Source organism: Rhamphochromis sp. 'chilingali' (assembly GCF_963969265.1).
Source record: "Rhamphochromis sp. 'chilingali' genome assembly, chromosome: 11".
NCBI lineage: Eukaryota > Metazoa > Chordata > Actinopteri > Cichliformes > Cichlidae > Rhamphochromis > Rhamphochromis sp. 'chilingali'.
In genome coordinates this window covers 8,377,181-8,396,668 of record NC_137938.1, presented here as the reverse complement: position 1 = coordinate 8,396,668, position 19,488 = coordinate 8,377,181, and the positions used below count along the sequence as shown (strand labels likewise).

At 42.1% G+C, this 19,488-nt stretch overlaps 1 protein-coding gene across 1 annotated transcript in view; it reads right to left on the bottom strand.

Annotated features, from left to right (window-relative positions):
* znf1035 (zinc finger protein 1035) overlaps positions 1–19,247 on the bottom strand; it is a 29,616-nt gene extending 10,369 nt beyond the window's left edge. Inside the window, exons 1-3 of the mRNA XM_080897367.1 lie at positions 18,650–19,247; positions 6,009–6,062; positions 92–149 (exon numbers count right to left, since the gene is read on the bottom strand). The gene's annotated coding sequence lies outside the window, so the exon portion shown is untranslated. The remainder of the gene's footprint in view (positions 1–91; positions 150–6,008; positions 6,063–18,649) is intronic.
* Positions 19,248–19,488: the final 241 nt, after the last annotated feature.

Genomic DNA, 19,488 nt, shown 5'->3' with positions numbered 1-19,488 from the left:
TGAAAACACAGATAAACAAAGAATGAATAAATACAAATTAAAACCAAAACCATCCACAGAAAAATAAAAATAAAAAATAAAAAAATCTCACCTTATTTTAAACATCTATGGACTGTCCAGAGAAATGTGAATTACATCTGATTGGAAACCTGTGTAAAAATTAAAATGAATATTTTTATTGCTCTGAACATTTTACAAGCTACAGAAAACATCACAAAAAACACATCACACCTCTTTCACACTGCTGTTGTTAGTATAAATTAAAGTTTCAATGATCAAATTGGTATTGCCACCACTCTACAGTCAAAAATTATATGAAAAAATATTTTATAACTGTTTTCTCTGCAACTACAATCTCTTATTTTGGAAGTATTCACATCCGCTATGGCACTCCAAATAATATCTGAGAAAGGCCTGTGTCTACAACTTGATGAGTCCGCATTTACAAGGCTAATGAAACTGACACCATGGAAGCCACCAAGTTGAGAACCTCTTCAGTAGGCTTTCTGGCCATACCTAATATCTAAGTCAGTTGATTCTTGGTCAGGGGGGTGCCCAAATCCCAGTATTGTAATGGAGCTTCAGGTGTCATAATAGATGACCAAATAGGCAGCACTTACAGCAGAGGTGGCCAACTCCAGGCCTTGAGGGCCGGTGTCCTGCAGGTTTTAGATATCACCCTGGGTCAACACCCCTGAATCACATAATTAGTTTGTTACCAAGCCTCTGAAGAACTTCAGGACATGTTGAGGAGGTCATTTAGCCATTTGAATCAGCTGTGTTGGATCATCTAAAACCTACAGGACACTGGCCCTTGAGGCCTGGAGTTGCCCACCCCTGCCTTACAGACTTTTATGGTAGAGCAGCTAGATCTGAGCAACTATGAGACCCATACGGCATTTTAAAGAAAAAAGTCTTTGGTTTAATAAGAAATAAAACTCCACTCTTTGCACAGAACTCCAAACAATATGTTTGGCACAGTAGCAGGCACAGATCATCGACCTACTAATTTGATTCCAGCTTCGCTGTTGCTGCTGGAGAAGTGGGCGGCTGCCCGAGCTGTCATTGCCCTGTTGCTGCACCTGTGGCTGGGGGTGCCGACGGTCCAGGCCGATTCCCTCTCTCAGTCACACGGGGTGGGCTTAGGTTTGGCCAGGTGGCTCCCTGGCCTCAGTCGGCCAATCGGGGTATGTGGCATGGCCTGCGGTGCCAATGACTTGCTGAGCAGTAGCCAAAACTGAAGAATTGGGATGCAAACCAGGAACAGAGAACATCTGCCTTCAAATTATAACTGATGCTTTACTGAAAGCAAAAGGTCCAACTTTTACAGTTTCTGTTTCAGGTTTGTGTTCCACTGTCCATAATTTCACCACTTCTCACAGTTCTATATACTTCTCTCTAATCAATTTCACATCAATCTCCTCCAATTCATCTTGTCTGGTTCTGGGGAACAGCTGGTTTATTCTCCTGCCTTCTATCTCTCTGATGTACCACATTCTTCATTGCACCTTTCTGCAGCCCTGATAGTTAGCTAACCTCCTTTCGTGCTACCTTGACTTTGGCCTCTAGTCTCCTAGGGTACTGCTCGTGTGGCTTTTCAACTTGTAGCCAAGCATCTCACTGATCACTGCTGCCGTAGTGTTAGCTGGTTAGTCTCGGTAATGATACCGTACTTTGGTACCATAGGTACTGTCCAATAGTGCTGCATTCACATCATCTAGTAGATCTTCTGAGGGTAATTCACATAATCTTTCAGTCCAGCTTTGTCCACCCACTGGTAGGACTTCTGGATGTCAGCCACTTCCTCTATCTGCTGGTAGCACGTACCGTGCAGGGGCCTATCCTTCCACGATGGTTCCTCCTCTTAGTCTTGAGCATGCGGTGGGTTGGGGGCATCTTCCTGATGTATTCGTGGGCGTTTGTTGTCTAACACTGGACTGTGGTACTGACACTCACCAGTCCCCGGCCTCCTTCCTTACGCTTAGCATACAGCCTAAGGGTGCTGGACTTTGTGTGAAACCCTCCAGCTTGATGTCAGTGGCTTCTATTTCCTCCTTTGGCCATCTTATTATTCCAGCAATGTAACTGATCACAGGCAGGGTGTAGGCGTTAGCCCGGATCTGTTCTTACCATTCAGCTTACTCCTCAGGACTTGCCTGACCCTCTGCAGGTACTTCGTGGTTGCAGCTTTGCTAGCGGCCTCTTCGTGGTTTCATTTGCTTGTGGGATCCCAAGGTACTGACCTCAATAAATTATGACCAACTTGTAAAAGAAGTCACAGAAGCACTAAATCGATGGTCAAATCTGCCTATATAGGTAGATAGATATACTAGATATACTAAAAAATGACAAAGTTTTTTTTATATTATTTCCAAACACCTCTGCTGCCAACTCTATTCTCTGACAGTTTAAACAAACTATTTAACCAATTTATTTGAAGTAATAGGAGGGCAAGGCTCTGTCTAAAGCTACTTTACTTGACCTATGAAATAGGACGACTCCAACTCCCCAGTCTCAGATGGTATTACATGACTGCCCAACTAACATCAGCTTCCACCATTAACAAAAATAGAGGTGGTATGCGTTGGGAATATAAAAGGGAAAGGCTTTCTCTCTATGCATTATAACTTATTGACGCTTTCGTCCTCAGACTCAGCAGCGGATAAGTTAGATGCATGGAGAAGGGATATCCAAGAAAACAAATGTTTTTAAACATTGTTTTGTTTTGTTTAAAAACACAAAAACAAACAATAAAAACATGCTTTAAACTTGTGCAATTTAAAGCACTCATACGTACAGTATAACACCCGTCAGGCTCTATCATATGTCCAATCACATTCCAGACATTTGTACCAAACGTTTAGTTGAAGGAGGAACTTTTTCTCTGCTCTTGCTCTTGACGAAGGCCAGATGGTGACGAAGGCCTCTCCTCCCTGCTTAGCCTCATGTCCTTGTCTAGTCTCGTGTTTTTTGTATTACTTTTCCCTGGAACACTCTCACAGTCTGTTCTCTAAAACCTAAAAGAGGAATTATGGGTTTGATCAACTGGTCCCTGAATGCAATTGACACCCTTTTCTTAACAAGAAGTCTGGGCTCAGGTGAGCCTGAGTGCAGAAGATATCGACCTATTAGGAACCATGATAACAGGGTTCTTGCTGATCGGAGCTGGCTTGGCCCTGACTTATCGAAGAATTAAGAAAGCGGAACCAGCTGTTCAAACCCCCACAAGGCTGCCCGCTGGGATTGAAACGATGGGACGACGCATGAGTTTCTCAAAATGGGCTCATTGAGTGCAGCACGGATAAGATCTTGGAGAAGCTCGCGGCTCTCCAACGGGAGATTGAGAGACCAGTGTCAGACTGTTAGAAGAGCTTTGAAAATCATATGAGTTGTTCGCACTAAAGTAAAAACCACCATCACTTCATGCGGATACCCCTTCGGCGCCAGCTGCGGTCTCAAGGCTGAAGCTGAACAAAAACACCCTGATAATGACTGTGTTTAGACTGTTCTTCCCATTCTATTCAAGGCCACCTGGGTTGGCTGGAAGACTGTTTACTTAGCCTGGCAGGGCGAAGGACACTGTCTCAGCTGAACTCTGGACACATACACACACGCACACAGACATTTATACACATGCAGATGTACACTCATCCCCCCTCCCCCTCCAAACACCTTCGACGCTTATTCCCTTCCGATGCTGACGGTGGATCGAGGACCAGCACATAGGCTCCAGGCCCAGATGTACTGTCTACATTGGCCGTCTCTCACCCTTTACCCACCCCTGTTGCTTGTCATGTGGTTCTTTGGTGTATTAAGAGTTTTTTCATGTGCTATATGTAGAGGTGTTTTTTTTCTGTTCTCAAACGGATCTCCCTATTGGAGCTCAGTCTGGGGGGAGTTATTTTTTTCTCCTTATCTTTCCTCATGTGGTGCATTTTCCATTGTTATACCTCTCTGACCTATCTTCCTCATGTGATGTTTTTGTGTAATGTGTGTATGGTTGGAGGGTAAGATTACGCCGCCATTGCGTGCAATAGGTCAGCAGCCTTAACATGAAATTTCCCACTTGTGGGACTAATAAAGGTATATCTTATCTTATCTTATCTCTTCACCATTGTCTATGGCAGGGGTCAGCAACCTTTAAGACCCAAAGAGCCATTTGGAGCCGGTTTCCACGCAAAAGAAAACACTGGGAGCCGCAAATACTTTTTGACATCTAAAATGAAGATAACACTGTATATATTGTTTTTTACCTTTATGCTTTGTGTGAACTAAAGTGTGTTGCTTATGAAATCCATGAAGTGCTACAGAGAAAATTACATTTTATTCATGTAATTAACACATTTTGAACTCTTAAAGAAATATAACAAAAGGAAAGACACCCAGCACCTGAGCGGCACCCGCAATCGTGGCTCGCCGTTTAACGTCTGTGCTCTCTCTGCTGTTGTTGGTATATGTCGGGCTGTGAGCTGAAAAGCTACAGCCGGCTGTGTGCGTACAGCAACCGTGTGTGAAAAGTGTGTTCATGCAAACATCGTCGGGTCTGCCGTGGTATGTTTACAACGGGACTTCTGCTCCTGAATCTCTGCACACAGCGTCTGCAAATCGGGGCTGTACGAAGTCACTTTCATCTTCACGCAGGACTGTAAGCTGTCATCTGTGAGGCGTGAGCGGTGTTTGTTTTTAACATAGTTCACGGAGGAGAACAGCTGCCGACATAATGTGGATCCGAAGATCCATAACTGGCCTACCTGGGGTTGAAAGTCTCTATAAATGCACGGCGTTTCAGCGGGTACACCGGCTTCCGCGAGTGTGACGCTTATTTTGAGCGATGAAAAAATAACAAAATATAATTTTATTTTTATATTTCAATGTCACAATAATCTTCCAATTTAGAAGTACATAATAAAAAAAACCTAACATAAATAAAATACACTTTAGCTAAATACTTCAAATTTATTTTCCCAAACCACGTGGAGCCGCACTATAAGGACTAAAGAGCCGCAGGTTGCCGACCCCTGGTCTATGGGAATGTTCTGAAGTTCATGAATTGTAGAAAGATGTTGCCAAGTGTTTGTCTGAAATGTTTAATGTAAAAATCCCCTTAATGGTTAAACTCTGGGTACTTGGTAACAACTAAAAAAAGCTGACAAAATTACTGGACTATGGACTACTTCAAGCCAGAAGTAGCCTGGCTACTGACTACTTCAGCCCATGTTGGAGGAGTATGGATGCACACTCCATGGGACTCTAGAAGTAGGAAACTGCAGAATCTGTAGGCCTGGAAAGACGAACATACATTGCCAAGGGCAAACGACGGGACTTTGTGAATATCCATTTTTTAAATAATAGTTTGACTACTATTGTTCCAGATAAACACATCCAGACCCTTTTCAGTGCTGCTGCTATTTGTAGATTGCTCTATGGAAATCTTGTTCTGTCCCTATCCCTGTGTGAATGGTGGACAACTTCCCAGTGCACATCCCACTGAATGTTGAAAAAAAATATGACTGGCTGGACTCCTCAACTCATGTGCTGCTTATTAGCTTGGAATATGATGAGTCTTCAATTGTAAACTGCTGGGTCACAGCCAGTAACCATCTATTGTCATCTGTCTTGATGATACATTCAAAACTCAGGTCAGTTTAAAACAGAAGTTCTTTTCTTTGGGAAAATGTTGGATCTTTGTTAATAATGCAGGGGCAAGTGGCCAGAATGGACCTTCAACTGAGCAAACAATAGGGGATCTGTGCTGGAAGAGATCCAGAGGTGCACACGATTATCTTGTAAGCAAATACTTAAAATTCAAAAACATCACATACGGTTTTTGATTTTTTATTGGGCTAGTTTGTGGAACGTATTCCACTTGAGCTAATTTAGGTTACCTGATGTACTTCGGTTTTGTTTACTTACCTATACACCAGTCCTGAACTCAAGACATAGATGTGCCATTTTAAAACAAAAAGAAAGAACACACTCAAAAGCTTAACACTAAAATTCTTCTTTACCTGGTGGTAAAATGTCTGCTGCCATCCAAATCTTCAAGATGTTTTTTCAGTTTTCTGTAAAAGAACAAAAATAAATAAAATATGTTAACATCATTATTATTGTCATCATCATCACTTTGAGTACTAACAGTAGCTTTGGCACCGTGTACAAATTAGATCATGCAACAGAAGAATCATCCCAAACACAGTAGCAAATCTAGAACGCAACGTTTGAAAAAGAAAACAATCCATGTGTTGCATTGGCCTAGTTAAAGTCCAGACCTTGACCAGACCTTAAGACAGCAGTGAACAAACAAATGCCCGCAAACCTCAGTGAACTGAAGAAACAAAGAAGAACAGACCAAAATTCCTTCACAACAATTTAAGAGACTGACGAAGTGGTATAGAAAACTTGAGTGTACTTAGTTTTTCCTCCCACACATTGTTACTGCATTTTTAGTTTAGTTTTTGTTGGATAAGTAGCTGTGATCTAACCATTGCTCTCAGCGTGAGCACTTCCCTCTCACTCAGTCACAGCAGTGACTGCCAGGGTTCAGTGCTCCTCACTGGGGACATGGCTGCTTTCTGTCTTTACTTATGAGTGTGGCACTTGACAAATTATGTTGTGCTTATAAGAATCAGGATCTTTAAAAAGCAACGGCTTTATTTAAACACAAAAATCTAATCACACACTGGTGACGGCAAGCTACATTGTAGCCACAGCTGCCGGACACTGGCGCCACCGGGCCCTCTGACCACCACCAGTAGACAAACATGGGGTTAGTATCTTGCCCAAGGATATTTGGCATGCAGCTAGGAGGTAGCCTGGGATCGAACCACCGACCTTCTGAATAGTGGCTGACCTGCTCTGCCTACCCCACAATGCAAAGACTTTTCAATTACAATGTAGGCCCATCCCAATGAACCGCTTACTTTTTCATAGTTTTCACTCAAATCGGAACTGTATTTTTCAGTATAAGAACATCATATTTAGTAAGATGTGACACTAACCATTGAAACCATCACCTTATCAGGACAGTATTCACTGATCAAAATCAGATGAGCAGCTTTAGACCCATGCCATGCTTCTGTTTTTGTTTGTTTTTTTTAAATATAGGAATTATGGTTCAATACCCTCCCAACCCCCCCAAAAGGGGAAATAATAACAGAATTAGATTTATTTACATCACTGTATCTTCTATCTAATTTGCAAGGCCAAAGCACTGTAAGCTTTAACAGAGCAGCATGTTCTTGCAAACCAAGCCAGCTGTGACAGTCCATGCAAGTCAATGCTTGTCAAGCTGGCAATAGTGCTGGTTTGTGCAGTTCCAGTTTACCCTACAGCTACAGGATTTTACCCTTTACTTCTACTTAAGGAAGCAGTATTTTAATGTCAAGTCAATAATACATATTATTTCCCTTGTTAATTTTTGTGCTTTTCCTTAGAAGTAATTTTTAAATTGGCGTTTTATTTTACTAGTTTATACTATTGGCTTATTATTCTGGAAGAGCCATGTGTCAGAAAGATCATGGTAAAACCTTGAGGCCTCGGAGATGTGAGTCATGGGCAGCAAATGAATCTTTTCAAGTGGCACAGATCTGGATTGCAAAATGAAACTCCAAAAATATTGTATTGGTAAAGATACATTGTTTCCATGTCCAGGAGACCACGTTCAGTTGGCCTTCATGAAGTTTGCTGCTTTGCTTCATTGCTTCAAGCTACAAGCTACCTCAACCACACGCCGTTTTAACATGTGTGTAACACAAGCCAAAAATAAATGTAGGTTCCCATTAACAAAACACCTGAAGAAAAAAGGATCGTGCTACCCTTCTTACTTATTTCAAACATAAATCACTTGGCTTTGTAAAGATCATCTTTTGTGCTGATTATAATTTAGCACTTCTTTTCTAGTCTACCACTGCTAAGGTATAGTGCTTACTGGGTCAGTTTAAAACTCCAAAACCAATACACCTTCTTGTCTGCTGTACAAGATGCGGTTGGCATTTAAAGGGTTAACAAGTAGCAACCATTTTGTGTCCAAGACTTGCTACAAAATGGCACCCTCTTTCCTTCTGCTTGTCTATTACACAAACGCCTTTTGCTTGTGAAGGCACACAGGGAGCAGTTCCAAAGGGGACAAAGGAAAAAAAATTCTGGAATAGGAGCAGGCAAAATCGTTAAAAGGCTGAAAAGAAGCCCATGGATCAGTCTGACACTGAGATGAGGTTGCTTTACTCAACTGCACATAAAATCCCAGACATCCAACTGTTTCAATCTGTACTCTTAATGTCAGACTTTGCTCCATGCTACTCCAAAGGTCCTCTGCCAAACTGTAAACTGATCCCACCTGACTCTGTAGAAATGCCACACTCACACTGCAGCTCTTGCCTGTCAGTACACTTGTATCTCCAAGGTCATAGGCTTAAATCCTGAGATTCATTGTAAAACGCTTCCTTGGATAACAGCTAAATGACTTCTCTGCTGGCTGCACTAACAAAAAAACCCTCTTTCCATACTTTACCTCTAAAAAGGAGACATTCAGACTGTTTTAGTGTTCGTTTGTGGTGCTGTGGGAAGTGGGAAGTACCACGGGACCTTGGGAGGAAAGTCTTAGTCCTATTTGTTATCTCACTGCTACACATCTGACCAAATGCTGTGTAAAATTGGTATTGTTGTTGTGAGGCTCAGCACTTAATTAGATTTTAGCTTCAAATATGATTTTGATTCTCAGTAATAAGGAAACAAGAACACTGGGGTGAAGCAAGCACTGTTTTACATTCATCAAGCACACCTCCTTTACAGCTATGTACTTTCAGGCCTCTATAAAAGTCCAAAAAGACTCACCACGTGTTTCAACTTTAGTCAACAAGTTCTGTCTAGAAAAAATTAAAATCAATATGTTGTTCAGTGACCTTTTGAAAGGCTATTTAATGCTTGCTTGCTGCTGCTCTAATCTGTCAGGAATCCATCACCTGTGCCAGACTAAGGTGTCATCTTACTTAAACTAAAGCCCCTTTTGCCCCATTAGTACCTACTCTGATTGTTCAATAACTACAACAAAGGTGGACACTGAGGCAAGAATACACCTGCTGCTCAGTCTGTGGCTTTGTTCAGACTTCCCTCGTTGCCAGGATTCAAAATTGGTGGGGTTTTTTTTCTTCCCCCCCCCCCCCCCCCCCAATCTTTACCAGTCGTCATCCCAAGTCTTTCTTTACAACTCTAGATTCTATAATCTCCTCTTATATTTGGAAGGGTAAACGACCTCGAGTAGCTAAGGTGCAACTACAGAAACCTAAGATTGAAGAGGATCTGGCACTCCCCAACTTCCGCTTATACTATTAAGTTTATTTTGAAAAGTCTCAACAGGAGCTTGAGCTTTATTGTGAAAGGTTTATGTGGAAGATAAACAAGCGGACACGCGATGGTTTTACCGTCGTTGTTGCTAACGACAATGCATAAAAGCAGGCACTTGTCCATCCGTAGTGTGGTTATATTAAATATAAGAGAAAGAGAGAACTTTAAGAAATGAATATAGCCACTACAGTGACCATCAAAACCATGAAAAAATATTGCCGTAAACAGTTTATTTTGTGACACCATGAAACAAACGATAGCGTAAAATGAAACGATAGATGTTTTTATATCGTCATCCGATATATCGTTATATCGAACAGCCCTAACCCTTGCTGTAACAGATGCAGGTCCATCCATCCATCTTCATCCGCTTTATCCGGGGCCGGGTCGCGGGGGCAGCAGCCTAAGCAAAGAGGCCCAGACCTCCCTCACCCCAGCCACCTCCTCCAGCTTATCCGGGGGAATACCAAGGCATTCCCAGGCCAGCCGAGAGATATAATCTCTCCAGCGTGTCCTGGGTCTGCCCCGGGGCCTCCTCCCGGTGGGACATGCCTGGAACACCTCACCCAGGAGGCGCACAGGGGGCATCCTTGTCAGATGCCCGAACCACCTCAGCTGGCTCCTTTCGATGTGGAGCAGCAGCTGCTCTACTCTGAGCCCCTCCCGGATGGCCAAACTTCTCACCCTATCTCTAAGGGAGAGGCCAGCCACCCTTCGGAGGAAGCTCATTTCTGCCGCTTGTATCCGCGATCTCGTTCTTTCGGTCACTACCCACAGCTCGTGGCCATAGGTGAGGGTAGGGACGTAGATCGACCAGTAAATTGAGAGCTTCGCTTTTACACTCAGCTCCCTCTTCACCACGACGGACCGGTGCAGCGTCAGATGCAGGTCTGATAATGCTAATCTAACCCACATGTTTTGGACCTGCCCTGCCCTGGCAAATTTTTGGGAGGAGATTTTCTGCACTTTGCACAAGGCTTGAAACTAGCTCTCAACCCCCTAACTTGCTCTCTTTGGTACAACAAGAGAGGATGATAAGTATATTTCCAGAGCAAAGCGTAGGGTGCCGTCTTTTGGTTCCCTCCTGGCTAGGCGTGCCATTTTGATGAAGTGGAAGGCTGCTGCCCCGCCCTCCCATGTTCAGTGGCTTGCTGATCTCTTCCCTCTTCTTTTTTTTTTCTGTGTAAACTGTATCCACAATTACTCAATAAAAATATTTTGAATTTAAAAAAAAATAAAAAAATAAAAAATGGGTGGTTTTGATTTTAGTAAACGAGAGACTCTCATGACGCCACTGACCAGGCAATCAGTGGCACGTAGTCTGACGACGTCACATTTTAGTACCTGCTCAGATCACTTGGGATCCCGGCTGAGAAGGTACTACAAAGAGTACCTGGTACCAGGTACTATGACCTAATGGAAAACCCTGAATACCGTGATGAATCATGCTGAGTTCTTCCAAGTAGGTACTAATGAAAAAGGGCTTAATAGCTTGATTCTACTACTACCACCTACCCGGGTCGGCTCAGTACAGTTCGTCACGGTTTTCCCTTAGATGGTAGTACATGGTTCCAGACTCCATTTTTAGAACCTACTTGGTTGGTGTTCCAAGCATTCTGAGTCCGGAATTGTGACATCAACAAACTGCACAAAAAAAACAACACTGCAATCGCAGAGTGTGACAAAAAGTGATACCCCGAAGCAGCAGGTACACCACGCCTCAACATCCTACTTTGTTGTGGTGTTCGTGTTGCATTCAAATGATGTCCCAGGACTTTTGGCCATGTTGCTACAATGACCCCACGCACCTTAGGTGGTACTCCACTGTATTGGAAAAAGAGTCAAGCAGAGTCGAACTGCGTCAAGTTGTGTCGAGCCAATCCAAGTAGGTACGAATTGAAAAGGGCTATTACTTTTGCCACACTGGTTGCTGAATGTGCTAGTTGAGAGTTCACCACAGTCCTTCGTGTCACCATTAAAGCTTGAGGCTAGACTAAATCTCCTCACAAAAACCCCCTCTGAATCAGCTGCAGAAGTTTCTTAAAAGTTTTTTTCCCCAGAAACTCTGAAAAGCTGAGAATCTCTTAGCTGCTCTAATGATATCTAGGCAGCAAAGATTGAATTGCTTGCTTACAAATTCTCCACAACAGGAAGGGCATCTGGCGTAAAAGATTTTTCCAGAAAACATAATCTTTTTAGAATTGGAACATCTCCCTCTGGATAATCTGTGGAGCTCTGAAGTTCCTCAGTGATATCATTAAAATGGCGGTAAACAAACTAACAACGCAATCGTCTTCAATTCTGCTTTCCCAGCCTCAGCACCGGTACGATGTTACAAAACCTGAGAGATGAATAAATGACTAAAAACAACAACAAAGCATGCCTTGCGTCAGTACTGTGACATCACTTGCCATGGGTATAATGAGCCCCTTAGAATCTCCATTGATCTCCCTGTGGCTACTTGAGCAGTTTTCTAAGTCACTTACTACCTAGACCTCATTTTGATCCCATCTGCAAGAACAAACATCTTGTGGTAGTGACTGCACCCTGGCAGGGGTCATTTGTTACCCTTGCTTACTGAAGCGAGGCCACAGATAAAGTGAGCAATTTCTTAACTGGGTGACGGTTCTAGCCTTCAATAAAATTTATGATTCACCCCAATGACCCCCACAATTTAAACTAACTTAATTTTCTTTACACCACTTTAGCATCTGACTACAATAAGAAAGTGCAAGGAGAAAGTACTATGCAAGCTTTACAGGAGCAGCATATTCCGGTACACAGAGCCCCTATAGACCATGCAAGACACTGTTTACCAAGCTGGCAACTGTGGTGGTCTGTGTGGTGCCATTTTAGCCTAATAATCCTAGTATGTAATCCCATCACCTTTAAAAAAATAAAAAAAATAAAACTATATCCCAAGATTCATTAGTTGCTTTATGTGTTTTTGTCAAAAGCAAGCAAAACGCCTGCAACAGAATCAACATTCATGCGTGTTGCCCTGAGACCTTTAGTGGAAGAACTTCGAAGTGTTTGTTTCCACTGTTTCATATATTACTGCCTTTTTCTTTTTGAGAAGCTATATGCTCAGTGCCATTTGTCTTTTTGTCAAAAGACCGATGAGGATATCATTGTTTCTACCGCACTGTCTAAACTGTCCCCAACCCCCGGGCCACGGACCAGTCGTTTGGTACCGGGCCGCGAGAGATGAGGCTTGGGTGTGAAATTAATGGTTTCAGGGTTTTTATCGTTAACTCAGTTTCCCTGGGTATTTTCACATGTGTTATGAATAAATCTTGCTTTTTTTTTGTACCGGTACTGGTTTTATTTTTTTGTATTTATCCGTAACACCTTAAAGGCCGGTCCATGGCACAAAAAAAAGTTGTGGTTTAGCCCACATTTACAGTCTTAGTCTGATTGAGCTAAAACAAATATCAGCAAAAGAACAAAGGATGGTTAGCATTATCAACAAATGAATCCTACTTGCTACTAATCTCACAGATCAGCCACTGTGAAGATTTCTTTCTGTAGCAATAATTAGAAATGGTTGTTAACAACCAGTAAAGTTGGCTTTGTAAAGATCATCTTTTGTGCTGATCATAATTTAGCCCTTCTTTTCCAGTATACCATTACTGAGGTATTGTGCTTACTAGGTCAGTCCAAATGCTGCAAAGCCAATACACCTTCTTGTCTGCTATGCAAGATGTGATAGGCATTTAATGGGTTAACAAGAAGCAACCATTTTGTGTGCAAGACTTGCAACAAAATGGCACCCTCTTCTCTTCTCCTGGCCTATTACACAAACTCCCTTAGGCTGCAAGGGCACACAAGAACGAGTGCCCATGCGGACAAAAACAAGCAGCAGCAACAACAACAACAACAACAACAACAAAAAAAACAAAAAAAAACTACTACAGAGCAGATAAAATGTTCAAATGGCTGAACAGGAGCTCCTGCATCAGTCTGACACTTTGTGACTAGACAGACTGAGCTGCTTTACTACATGACTGAGTAAAGTAGACCTGCCATCGAGGGGAGCAGCAATGAAACGCTCCACTGATAAGGAACTGGTTAGATACATGTTTCTCAAGTGAGATTCAATCCATGTATTCTTGTTAGAAAAATGCTAAAGCTTGACACCTGACCATTTTATTCCCCAATTTCAGGATTTTCACTATAAACTGTTTACTCTCCTGCAGACTTTCTGGGAAGTCTTTAATAATGTCTCTGATTGTGGAAAAAGCACTAAACAGATCTTGTCTGAAAACTTCACACTCATTGCAGCTCTTGCCTGTCAGTGTACTTGTGGCTCCAAGGTCATGGGCCTAAATCCCAAAACTGGATGTAAAATGCCAATTTGGACAAAGAAACCCCACCCCTCATTTCAGTTTCTTTATCCAAGAGTGTTTTAGTGGAGCTGTGGCAGTTAATACACACGAGAAGTACAGGAAGTACCAAGGGAACTGAGGAGGGAGCTTTCAAGCATGATTTTGACTTGCAGTGAATCTTAAACTTCCTGTTTTTGAAAAGTTTGTTTTTGCATTTTAACAAATCCAGTCCTCTCCTCTAGCACCATGCACTTTCACCCCTCTCTAATAACCTACTGGAACAGGAGCAGAAGGAAACAAAATAGAAAGCAAAGCAACTGGATAACATTTTGCAGAAAGTCTCAGCTTTTGTATAATCTTTGATTTTCTGAGAACCCTATAATGACATATCATTGTAATGATGGTAAAGCCTAAGACTCGTACATATTTCAACCCAACATGGCAGCTATTTGCACGCAATCAAGGTACTACTGGATTGTAATGGAAAACCAGTCGATCCAAGTTGAGTTGAGTCTATCTGTAACGAGTCAACCCGAGTAGGTACTTTTCCCACTAGTATCTACTTTGGTCAGCTCTGAATGGCTTGACTCAGTTTTTAGGGTTATCCATTACGTGGTCTTAACAGGTACAAGTTCCTGTTTTAGTACCTACTCGGCCAGGGCCAAGCAATCTGAGGTGATCCCACAATATGCTGTCAACAGACTGTAGGTTAGTCAGTGGCGTCACCCAATCAATCAATCAATCAATCAATCAGTCATGACTAGTGGTGCAACAGATCACGGTTGATCCGAAATCCGAACCGATCCCACTCCACGGTTCGGTACGCACGTGATCCGAAGATTCGAAAAAGAAAAGTATGTGTATGGTGCGCGTGGTCAGTCTGTCAAGCGGTAGTTATGGCCAGTGCTAGTGGTCCAAGTGGCGGAGCAGAGGAGCTTGCGGCATTTAAGCAGGCTTTTGTTGCCCAATCCGACCGGGCTAAAGCTATTACAAAAGCTACTGGGGTGTTTAGCTGCAGATGGGAGGCCGTATTCCGTTGTGCAAAACAGGGGGTTTAAACTGTGATGAACGTGCTTGAGCCACGCTATGATATCTCGTTGCGCGTCCACTTCAGTGTGACAAGATCATTCCAAGCATGTATGAGCAGGAAAAGTTTAAGGGTATGGCTGAACTGTCCCAGGCATCTTCTGTTGCTCTAACTACAAACGGGTGGACCTCCAGGGCAACGGAAAGCCACGTGACCGTGACAGCTCGTTATATCACAGCGGAGTGGTAGATACAAAGCCCTGTACTGCCCTTTAGATTACATTAGATTTGATGAAACTTTATTTATCCCTCGGATGGGTTCCTCCGGGAAATTCAGTTTCCAGTAGCACAGCACTGACAGAAGTTGCAGAATGTGAGCAGAAATATACCATATATAAATACAGAGAATACAAAAGGGATAAATAGAATAAATAGGAATAAGAATACAAGGGAACGGCACATTTCAAGTATTGTGAGTCTATTACACAGCTGGATATTAACAAAAACTAAGGCACTACAGCTTACTTGTTCCCCCCTCCTTTGTTCCCGTTTCCCCTTCCTCTCCCCTCCAGCGAGGAGTTAACAGTTTTATGGCGTGTGGGACGAAGGACTTCTTAAGTCTGCTGGTCCTTGACTTTGGGAGAAGCAACCCGTCACTGAACAGACTCCTCTGGTTGTTTATGGCCATGTGCAGAGGATGCAGAGGATGCCCAGCATGGTCCATAATGTCCATATTACACTTTATCTCCAAAAGTTGATTCTGTTCATCTGGACGTAGTGTTTTGTGGGAGAAACGTTTTGTCACTCATCCAAGTAACTTCTTCAGTCTCAGCTGACTGCAGGTTTCCCCAATCTTATAAACAGTACATTTGCATTATGACTGAAACCAGCCTTTTCAAACCTATTGCACTTTAATTTGTTTTTATATAAGTCCGTGGAATGAGTCTTCAGTTGAATGTTTTTTAATAGGCAAAAAATACTTGAGTAAATGGGGAGTCGAATTTTTGCCTTTTTTTCTATTTTTGCTGATCCAAAAATTTATCCGATCCGTGACTTAAAACCGTGATCCGATCTGAACTGTGAGATTTTTGATCCGTTGCACCACTAGTCATGACAGAAACAAAAAGCCATATATCGAGAAGCAGGTGTACCATTGCCTCAGCATCCTCCGCATACAAATGACATCACAGGACTTTTTGGCTGCATTGCTATATGTACCCCTCGCATATTAGATAGAACTCAATTGTAACCGAAACAGAGTCGAGTCAAGTAGCTACTAGTGGAAAAAGGCCATTATAGTCCGAATCTGTGATCAAGACAAAACAAATGCGGGATTCTGGAAATGTCAATGAAACAACAAAAGGAAAACAGGACGGTGCCACCAATGAATAAATATTACTTACATCTAAACCCACAGAAGAACTGTTGTGAAGCCCATCTTAACAAGGTGCCTTTTTCAGTCTTCCACCACTCGGGTACTGTGCACACTCCCTCAATGCAATTGCAAACCAACACACAAAATAGGACAGAGGCACATATGAATTCCATATCCACATCTACCACCTTCATTCTCCAACTCCTGCAACTGGACTACCCAAAACAATTCTACACTGGTGTGCTTACTAACTACTAGCTGAATTGATTCAAATGCTGATTTGATTTTTAACAAAGCTTAAAGTAAATTCTGTTATAATTTAGTGCAGCAGTAACAAACAAGATCGAATGATCAGCACATTTTAAATGTGTCAAAACATCCAACTGTGGTGAGTTACAAAAAACTCTGACCAATGATAGCTGTCAATAAATTAGACCCAACTTATATAAAACTTCACATGCTTGCAGAGCTTTGTTTTATTTCAACAAAACTCACCAAGGACAAGGATCAAGGCTCAAGCTAACACAAGTGGCAGATAACAAACTGAGGAGTGTTGGGGGGTGTTAGAGGACTCTTGTCTTAAGTAAAAATTTACAACTATATAGCACCCTAGCCATGTCTAGGCTGCTGTGTCACAGTGAAAATTAAACCTTCAAGCACAAGTATGAAACAAAAACAAAACCAGTATGACCAATTAGTGCTCTTTGCACTCATGAACTGTTACAAAACAAAACTAAAACTGAACTTAACAAAACACCGGTTAAAAACAAAGACCTTCTGCTGATAAATTGAGAATGTTCCACCTGCCATGACGGTGTAAAAGATGTAGAACATATCTGAGGTCAAATTATTAAAGTACACTCCAGAAGAGTAAATCTAAGGATGAGTGTATTTTTGCAATTTTACAGTTACATTGAGCCTGTATGTAAATATTTTATGGAGCAGGATCTCTACACTAGGCAGTCCCCACCAGTTCCTTTGGGGCAAAGGATCTGGTTTGACTTGAGGCAAAATAAGTCCCAACTGGCCTTCAAACTGCCTTGGTGACAAATGGTTAAGTGATATAGGACTCTTGATTTCACAAGATGTTACAAAATAGCTAATAGAACTTCATAAGGTATCATGTCACTTTCCACAACAACCTAAAATACAAATAACAATACTACAACTAATAATAATAATAATAATATTAATAGTAGTAAATGCTAGCACCTAAGCAGATTCTCCCTCCCAAATCTTTAAAGTTGCTTCAGGCCAAATAGCTTGGCTTCAGGTGTTTCATTATGGATACTGTTTCAAGAGGTACAATGAATGCACTATGAATCTGGTATTTATTAACTAACATGGTGTTGACCTGTTATCCACAAAAAACAACAACAAAAACAAAAGCTTTTTAGTCAAATAGCAAATTATTTGTGTAGCTCAGTGTCATAAAAACCAAAATGTGATCTTTAAACAAATGCTAAAATACCTTACTCATTAAACAGTTCTGTCACCTTTTGAGCAAATAATACACTATTTTTGATGACAACGAAACTAGCCATGAGAAAGGCAATATGTATATGAATAAAATTAGAGCAGTTTACAAGAAAACATGTATACGGAACAAGTATGATAAACTGATATTATATGAAATCCAGGTATTTCCAGGTGTTTCCCTTTCACTATTTTTGCTATTAGTCTAAACCTTAAGCTTTCTAGGATGATTAAAAAAATGTTGTTAACTATCACATTCAACTCGTTTTTTGAGGTAAAATTTAAGAGTAAGAGTTGTTGTTTTTTTTAAAGAAAACTTTAAAAGTGCACTTATTTGATTATTATTGTAAAATCTGATACAAACCACAAAGTAACTTCTTTTTTTTTTAAATGAAATTACTAGCAATATCAATTTTATTGTGCATTTGTTGTTGGAGGGTCACAGAGAACACCAACACTGTGACCACATTAATAACAAACAGAAAGCTGAGCTAATATGGGGCAGAACTATTGTGTTAAATAGTGTAAATAAATAGCAGGTCTGCCCACTATACCTCATTATAACAGTGGGTTAAACCACACACCTGTCTTACCGTTCCAACAGCAACCTGAGCTCTAATGAACCACTGGCAGGTAAAGCAATATATAGATGTGTTTTACCACATGGGTTTATTATGCATATTACTAATGACCCTTTAGATTAACGAGCCCACACTTAAGAGTACAAAAACAGCTCCAGTGTACAGGCTATTTTCTGTTAAATTGGGTTAGACAGATTAGCGCTTTACATCATTTATTGTGTGACCATCTGAATTCGTTGTGCTCCTCTTGCCCTGATGTTAGACACTGATTTTTTTTTTTTAGCGAGCCTGGACGCAAGAGTGCAGACCAAAACAAAGCGCTGTGATGCATTCGGGTCAACAAAACCACGAATAGGGCAGCGGTGCGGCTCTCGACTCCAGCCACGTGTCTGTTAATTTTACATTGACGATAGCCGATGTTCTGACAGTAGCTACCTTAGTGCCTAGCACCGTGCTAGCTAGCATTGGCACCCAACAGCTAATGGCTACGCTGCGGCTGGTCTTTAGCACGACCCCCTTACCAGATCAAAGCTCCGCGCTGGTCTTGCGTGCATCACAGCCACTCTTCCCCTGTGGTTTATCAGCTAGATGTCCCGTCTTGTAATAACCACTCAACAGGCTCCCATTGAAGCATCGGCTTTGTTTGCCAGTGTAAAGAGAAAGCGGCAGTCCTCCTTGTCGATGTCTTCCGTCTTCCTGTGCAATACCGTCAGGATAATCTTTCTATTTTCCTTTCAGTGAGCTAATGGAGGTTGTTCAGTCAAAGACACTAAAGCGTTTTATTTTAAGTCCGGTGCAACACAGCTCGCTTTGTCGATGATAGCAGTGCTAGATCCGCCTCCATTATCTGAATTTGCGCAATTACGGACAGTGTGCCCGAAATTCTGCGCATGTTACACAATATCTGCTAACAACCAATGACAATGTGCGAGGAATCCAATTGAGCCCGCCCCTTCATGTTCTATGGCTCTCAGAGTCTGGCTGGGCGGTAGGAGGATCTCTTCCGGGCGACCGCGCTGCGGTTCTCTGCGTGCTGCTGCAGCTGCTGCTCCTGCGCTCCCTACGTGCTGTAACAAACACCCTGTACCTCTTGCGCTGACGGTGACTGCGCCCATTAATGAAGTCCTCAGTGGGGCTTTCCTGCTCCCCTGTGCAGTTTCAGTACTCTGCTGATGTTGCACGAGCATCACCAAACTTATCTGGGCACTCAGACCTATGTGCCTACTTGTCTGCTGTGCAGGATGTGGTTGGTATTTAAAGGGTTAACAAGTCGCATACAACCATTTTGTGTGCAAGACTTGCACACAAAATGGCGCCACCTCTTCTTCTGCTGGTGAGCCAGACAAAAAAGAAAAAAAAA